The sequence below is a fragment of the Heteronotia binoei genome, chromosome 2 (genome assembly GCF_032191835.1).
Source record: "Heteronotia binoei isolate CCM8104 ecotype False Entrance Well chromosome 2, APGP_CSIRO_Hbin_v1, whole genome shotgun sequence".
NCBI classification, from domain to species: domain Eukaryota; kingdom Metazoa; phylum Chordata; class Lepidosauria; order Squamata; family Gekkonidae; genus Heteronotia; species Heteronotia binoei.
The window spans coordinates 189420996-189429345 of NC_083224.1; positions in this window are offsets into that span (position 1 = coordinate 189420996).

The following is an 8350-nucleotide window of genomic DNA, read 5'->3' on the forward strand; positions in this document are numbered from 1 at the left end:
GGTGTGGAAAACCTCAGCTTGAGACCCTGGAGAGCAGGGGAGGGACGGTGGCTCAGTGGTAGAGCATCTGCTTGGGAAGCAGAAGGTCCCAGGTTCAATCCCCGGCATCTCCAAAAAAGGGTCCAGGCAAATAGGTGTGAAAAACCTCAGCTTGAGACCCTGGAGAGCAGGGGAGGGACGGTGGCTCAGTGGTAGAGCATCTGCTTGGGAAGCAGAAGGTCCCAGGTTCAATCCCCGTCATCTCCAAAAAAGGGTCCAGGCAAATAGGCATGAAAATCCTCAGCTTGAGACCCTGGAGAGCCGCTGCCAGTCTGAGAAGACAATACTGACTTTGATGGACCAAGGGTCTGATTCAGTAGAAGGCAGCTTCATATGTTCATATGTACAGGTGCATTTAAAGGGGGAGGGACAGTGGCTCAGTGGTAGAGCATCTGCTTGGGAAGCAGAAGGTCCCAGGTTCAATCCCCGTCATCTCCAAAAAAGGGCCCAGGCAAATAGGTGTGAAAATCCTCAGCTTGAGACACTGGAGAGCCGCTGCCAGTCTGAGAAGACAATACTGACTTTGATGGACCAAGGGTCTGATTCAGTATAAGGCAGCTTCATATGTTCATATATATGTTCATCCCCACAGCATAGTTGCTCCAAGTTTTAAGTGGATGCTGTGTGGAGCAGGATTGTGGCTGGGCTGGGCCTGAGCAGAGAAGCTACACCTGTAACTCACATGTGGTGACTTGCAGGAGCTTTTCCACCCACATAGTCAGTGGGCAGAAGAAGGGTGCCCATCACTGGTGAGGAGGACTGGGGTCATTAAGGGGACCAGATGCTCCAGCAGAGGAGGCTCATCCCATTTGCTCCCTCCGTGCCTGTTGTGCAGCTTGGCACAATGAGCCAGCCCAGAATACAAGAAGTACCAGCCATGCAGCCTGGATGCACCTCTTCTGTTGGCTGAAGGAACTTTTTATCCTTTGGCATTTGACAGATGGGGCAGGTGTGGAAAGAAACACGAAACATTACGAATCTCACAATGCAGCACTTGGCCAAATAGTTCCATTCCCAGACTGTTCAGCTCCCTTCTTCACCTTTAAAAAAACCCAATTCAGGCAGCAGCAAGGGACAAAGGAGGACACTTCAGATCTGTAAAGACCTTTTTGAGTCACCTGGCATACCCCCAATAATGGCATTGGTCATCCTTCCAGCACTGTGTGTCTAGGTCTGGCGCGTGTGGTTCCGTTGCCCGAGGCAGAACCCGACACATGCCCACCCCCCTCCCAAGGGGGAAAATTTTTGCGCTCATGCAGTGTGATAACATCACCCAGAGGTGAAGTCATCACGTCGGTCACTGAAGCACCGTTGTTTCTGAGCGCTGAGGGGCGGGGGAGTTCCTCCGACCTTTCAGCGCCCAGAAACGACGAGTGGTGCTTTCAGGCCTCGGCGTTCTCTGAGTTCAGGGAGCCCCGAGGCCTCAAAGCGCCATTGTTTCTGGGCACTGAGGGGCGGGGGAGTTCCTCCGACCCTTCAGCGCCCAGAAACAATGAGCAGCGCTTTCAGGCCTTGGCATTCTCTGAGTTCGGGGAGCCCCACGGCCTGAAAGCACTGTTATTTCTGGGTGCTGAGGGAGCTCCTCCAACCGTCAGCATGCAGTTGGAGGCTCAGGGATGGCGTGAGTGGGAGCTGGTGCCTGAGGCAATTGCCTAGGTCGCCTACTCTCACTGGCCCTGTGTGTGTATCCATTTAACAGAACTGTATAACATTAACTGTATTTTTAATTGTTTAAATGCTTTAATGTTCACCACTTTGTGGACTTTGTTGGGTAGAAAAGCAGAATAAAATAGTTTAAATAAAGTAAAACAGTTGGAATTTGAGTCCAGCAGCATCTTAGAGATCAACCAGATTTTTTGGGGGGAAGAGCTTTTGAGAATCAAAACTCCCCGTTTGCCAAAAGGACAAAAATAAAGTGAAAAACTAAAAGATGGCAGATGGGGGGGGGGGGGGGAGTAAAGGGAAATGTGGTAGCGTCAAAAAGAAGTATAAGAACGTGGTGGTGGTGTTCTTCCCAAAAAACAAAACCCAATTAACACATGCAACAGAACACAGGCAAATGGTTTGTTCCATATTTTTGCCAACCGCAGCCTGTAGGCCAATCCCAAAACAAAATACGGCAAGTGATCCATCATCTCTGGCAACGGCTCCTGTGCTTTGGTGGGCCCAGTCCAAAGAGACACTGAAGGGCTGGGGCACAACATCCCCTCACCCGGTTGGCAACCTCAGAAGGAAGAAGCTGTGAAAGTGGAGGGGAAAGGGCAAGAGATGGCCGAGGCCACACAACCGCAAGTGAGGACGAAGCGTTTTTCTCAGGAACTGCTGAGGTGGCAAAGTGGATCTCAAGGCAGGAAGAGAAGGCGCCGAGAGAAGAGTCCAAGTCCTGCTGGTGGGAACAATGGGCTGCACACATGGTTGGGGGCACAGCTCTCAAGGTCGGCAACAAACAACCACATGCCAAGGCCTTGAGCAACAACGACAGGACTTTCCATTCTCAGGTCTGGAATTGCACAGCATTTCCACTGGGATCCGTACCAGCTGGGAAAAGAACTTTGGGGTTCAGAGGTGTGGCAAAAGCCGTTTCAAAACCCTGGCCCGTAAGCTTGCATTCTGATTTCATGCGTGTCCCATCTCTGCAGACCACTAAATACTTTCACGTTTCACTGGCCAAGTTGAGCTACATTTTGCGTAGAATGACAAGTCAACGCCCCTTTGGACTGTTGGAGCACCAGTGTGGTGTCATGGATGGACTAGGACAGGGGTGGGGGACGGTGGCTCTCCAGGTGTTTTTTGCCTACAACTCCCATCAGCCCCAGCCATTGGCCATGCTGACTGGGGCTGATGGGAGTTGTAGGCAAAAAACATCTGGAGAGCCGCTGTTCCCCACCCTGATCTGTGTGATACAGATTTGAAGCTCACCTCTGCCCTGGCAGCTTGTTGGGTGACAACATCTGGAGAGCCACTGTTCCCCATCCTGATCTGTGTGATACAGATTTGAAGCTCACCTCTGCCCTGGCAGCTTGTTGGGTGACATCTGGAGAGCCACTGTTCCCCACCCTGATCTGTGTGATACAGATTTGAAGTTCACCTCTGCCCTGGCAGCTTGTTGGGTGACAACATCTGGAGAGCCACGGTTCCCCATCCTGATCTGTGTGATACAGATTTGAAGCTCACCTCTGCCCTGGCAGCTTGTTGGGTGACAACATCTGGAGAGCCACTGTTCCCCATCCTGATCTGTGTGATACAGATTTGAAGCTCACCTCTGCCCTGGCAGCTTGTTGGGTGACAACATCTGGAGAGCCACGGTTCCCCATCCTGATCTGTGTGATACAGATTTGAAGCTCACCTCTGCCCTGGCAGCTTGTTGGGTGACAACATCTGGAGAGCCACTGTTCCCCATCCTGATCTGTGTGATACAGATTTGAAGCTCACCTCTGCCCTGGCAGCTTGTTGGGTGACCTTGGGCCAGTCACACACTCTAAGCCACTTCGCAGGATTGATGTGAGGATAAAAGGAGAATGAACCACATCCACTGCCCTGAGCTCCTTGGAGGTAAAGGATGATAGAAATGTGATGTCATCCCCCAGTGATATTTTCAATGCCACCCCTCCATATCCAAAAGATCCCAAGAGTGTGGGCCCTCTGGGACAATAGTTATACACTGCCCTGAGCCCAAGGGATGAAATATTTTTTTTAAAATTCCCCCAGTAGGATTGCCAGCTTCCAGCATTATAATTGATCTGCAAGCTACAAAGATCACTTTTCCCTGGAGTATACGGCTGCTTCCTTGGAGGGTGAGCTACATGGCATTGTGCCTTGCTGAGGTCCATTCCAAGCTCTGTCCCCCAAACCTCCAGGTATTTCCCCACCTGGAGCTGGCAACCCTACCCCCAGTCACCTTGCTGGCTTTTCCTTTTGTGCAGCAAGCCTTTTGCAGTGCAACTCCAATGCTCTCTTGCAGCACTTCGAGCACGATGCACCTCGACCTCAGTGGTCTAAAATGCAACAACCACATCCCAGTTGTTTCTTTCCCTCAATAGTAAGAGATGCTGCATTAAGGGGGGGGTACTAAGGGCTAAAGACGGCCTGCTTAGATTGACTTTGATGGCTGCCGGTCTCTTGACAGTGGAGGAGAAAGCATCTACAAAGGGATGTGAAAGGAGGCTCTGACGGGAGTGTTGCCAGCGCAAAAGACCCTACCCAGGAGTTCACAGCCGGCTGTCAAAAACAAGTCTTTGCCCCAAACACTGATTTCTTTTGCAAGAACAGCTGCTTTCAAAGACAGGGCAGGACAAAAAACGTTTACTAGATAGATTCAAATCTTTGCTGGGTCTCAAAGTTAACTGAGTGACCCAACCGTCTGGCCTACCTCACAGGGTTGTCGGGAGAATGAAACAGAAGAGGGGAAACCATCAGAGCCACCCCTGGAGTTCTTTGCAAGGAAGACAGGATGAAACCCAGTGAAAAGTCACCAGAGGTCAACACGACTTCCAGGCGGAGACACGCACAACATACACATACACCTAAAATACACAAGAAGGGAAGGAAAGGGGAGGGGAGAGAGGAAAGAAAGAAAGACAGACCACCATAAGGACTCACTCTTTTATTAATTTCCTGCTTTTCTCCCCCATGGGACCCGATGAAGCTTATAATGCCATTCTCCTCGCCTTCCTTTTTATCTTCACAACAATCCTGTGAGGTAGGTTAGGCTGAGCATGACTGGCCCACGGTCACCCAGTGAGTTTCCATGGCAGAGTGGGGATTCAAACCCAGGTCTCCTAGACCCAAGTCTGACCCCTGGACCACTACGCAAGGAAACTGACTCAAACAATACAAAATAATTCAGCAAAAGCACCTGCGTTATCTCTACAGCATTGTTGTGCTCGGAAAGAAGTTTGCAAGAGATTACCAGAAAAGGGGGGGGGGCGGTGAAAGAGAATTCTCCAATGCCCCCTTCCTCTAGAAAAATTACAAAAACCCGGCAAAGCAGGAAATGGTAGGAAGAGGTCAGGTTTTCCTTCCTTTGGATGGAAAGAAGATTAATGGATTGTTCAAGATTGGAATGCCTGGTTGATGAGAAAGGAAGCCTTATATAAACAGCTGAGAGTCAGGCTGCTGCACAATGCGTGTTGCGAATGGGCCAAGAAGTTCGAGGGACTGAAGATGGGGGCGGGTGGGTGGAATTCTGGCCCTCTTCCCTCTGTGTAAACACAGCCCCTTTCCTTCATCCTCCGCAGCCAATCGACAGCTTCCTCCACTCAGGCCTTACCTTCAAGGGTCAGTTTCAGCTTGCAAGACTTTCTTTTTCTTTCATAATCAAATTATTTTCTTGGGAAATGAGCTCCTTCCCAGCAATTATTCCAGCCTGGAAAGAACACCCTTCCCCCCAGCCACAGATAAGACAGTTCCCAAAAACATAGAAGATCGCCAGGGCTAGCCTAAAATAATACCATACAGCAGGACAGTCTGCCCCTCCCAAACTGCTTTCCTAGCAGAGACAGAAGCCCCCACTTGGGGTGGTGGTGGTGATGTTGTTTCAAGGTGGTGGTGATGTTGTTTCACTTCAGTGAAACCCCTCAAAGTGCCCATTCCCTCCAAGAAATGCACAAGAAGAGGATATGCATCCAGACAGTGCCTTTGTGACACCACCAGCCGTGACACTCATCGTCCTCACACCTATTTGCATGTCAAGCAACCAACACAGCTATGATTACCCCAAGGGGGGGGGGGAACCTGCCCGACTGAATGGATACACAGCAAGCCCGCAGCGATACACTTGACTACAGCCAGATCTTTATAGCCACATCACAGGGTATGTTCCTACTTTGGGGAGCAGCATTTCTAAAACCCCGAATAAAGTCCAATTTAAGCAATTAATGAAATATTAAAAAGACGGGGGTGGGGGGGTGGGAAAGAAAGCCCCATTTGATGCCATTAGAGGCTCTGAGAGAAAAAGCTCCTCGTTCGGGCCAAGCTCCGATTTCTTTCAATGCCCAAGGAGTTAAATCAAGATGGCAGGGAGCTGCCAAGGAGGCAAAACTCACCTGTCTGAAGAGACGTGATCATGTAAAGCGTACATTCTTCCATGAATTTGTGACACAATCGGTCAGCCTTCATTGGAGAATGAGCCGGGATGGATTCGAGAGCATCCAGCAACACTGGGTGTCAAGTCTGTCTGTAACTCTGGCTCAGTCAAAGAGCATTCTGGGCAGAGCCAAAGTATAACCAAATGCTGCTAGCTCATACTCTCCCCACCCCTCCCTTCTTGTAGTGTGTAGCTTTGCTTTGAAATGGAAAGATGTGAAAGTCTTATCTGTGCCTTCTCAGGCCTGGCTCTCGGAAGGGAGTCAGGAGCTCACTACGATCAAGGCCATGCGAGCCTGAGAACGAACTGGTAACATCAATGTGTGAATGTTCCCTGCATAATCCTCCCCCCCTTAGGAATTCCTTTGAAGTGTCCCTTATATGCAATGTATCTACTGTATACTCTTTAGTCTTTTCAATGCTGGCCTAGCCTCAAGTATCAGTATCAATAAAGTAGTTTCTTTGTATCAAAGACTCGTTATTGAATCTGCCGACTTGACAATGGGGTGGGGGAACAGGGCCCCTCCTGTTGTCCTTTCTCATGTGGTGAAAACACAAGGCCAGCCCTGTAGCACTCCAGTGCAGAAATTCCCAAACAGTGGCCCATTACACAAGGACATCTATCTTATTGCAGATTTTCAGAGCAGCAAACCTTTAAACTTGACTTCAGATTCTATGCCCACCTTACACATCATTCTTTTTCCTCCGATATATTTATCCTGCAGCTGCAATTTTAAAGGTCATTTGTTGGGGGTGGAGTCCAAAGCTTTAAAAAAAAAAGAATTCACGTAACTGCTCTATTGCAGCTGCACAGTAGCATCTAGCAAACGACTCCAGTTAAATCCTTACGGTTCAGGTTTTGAGCATGCATTTTAGTGTTATTTCACTGAACAAAAGGGAACAGAAAGGAAGGCAAAGGAGGAAAACCAATGTTGAAATTGCCAAGGAGTCGTAAAGCCCCGCTTTTCCATATTGCTGAGCGTTCTCCGTTTTGTTATCAGCCGCTATGAAAAATGGGAGTCACATGATCTCATAATATGGGGCAACGTGTTGAATGTACAGAATACATGGTAGAACCCATTGACTTTGGCGCTGCAAGCTGTGATTGTTGGCAACATGAGTGTGTGAGTGCACATGAGCTTGTGCAGTCGCCTGCAACTCTAGAGAGCCAGTTTGGTGTAGTGGTTAAATGTGCGGACTCTTATCTGGGAGAACCGGGTTTGATTCCCCACTCCCCCACTCCCCCACTTGCACCTGCTGGAATGGCCTTGGGTCAGCCATAGCTCTGGCAGAGGTTGTCCTTGAAAGGGCAGCTGCTGTGAGAGCCCTCTCCAGCCCCACCCACCTCACAGGGTGTCTGTTGTGGGGGAGGAAGGTAAAGGAGATTGTGAGCCGCTCTGAGACTCTTCGGAGTGGAGGGTGGGATATAAATCCAATATCTTCTTCTTCATCTTCTTCTACCATGCTTTGCCCAGGGCTGCAGTTTGGATGGGGGAGGAGTCCTTTGGCAGAAGCTCTGGAGAGCTTTTTTAGTCTTGTGTCACTAAATTGAAAAAAAAACTACAACACCTGAGGGTGGTATTTTGCTCATGCCTGAGCACTGCTGCATAATAACACAAATTCCCTCCCATTCCTTCCAGATTTGCCTGGTTTTTTTCTTTGCGATTCTCTAATTTGATCCTGCACACTGGTCATGATCTTGGCAATTTTTGGAGCCTGTCCTGTGCAGATTGCACTCTGCCCTCCAAATGGATCAATTGCAAACAGTTTTTAAGTTTGTCGCTTTGCAGAAGGTCCATGTGGCTCAGCCACCATTTTAATATTAAGCTTCCAGAGACTGTCAAAATGGTGCCCCCACCCCAACATTGTTCGCTGAAGCATTAAAGGGGAAAATGTTTCCAAAGCTTTAGGGCTTCCCATCCCAGTCTCTCTCTTTTTACATCTCATGCTAATTTCATTCTGTGTTGAAGATTCAAACCCCTTCCCCCATTTTGTTTGCATGCAGCACTGAAATCCTTTTTTTTTGCACATGAGACACTGCTGTTTGCCTTCTCTCCAATCCCCCCCCTTTCAAGTCAGTACCAGCAGCAACCTCACGTGGCTCCTTTTAATTTCCCCCGTTGTTTTAATTTTTAATCCAGTGATCCGAGACTAGCAATAGTCTCGTGTCACTAGACTCGTGCCACTTGTAAAAAAAAATTAAATGAGGAGAAAATGGAGCTTGTAC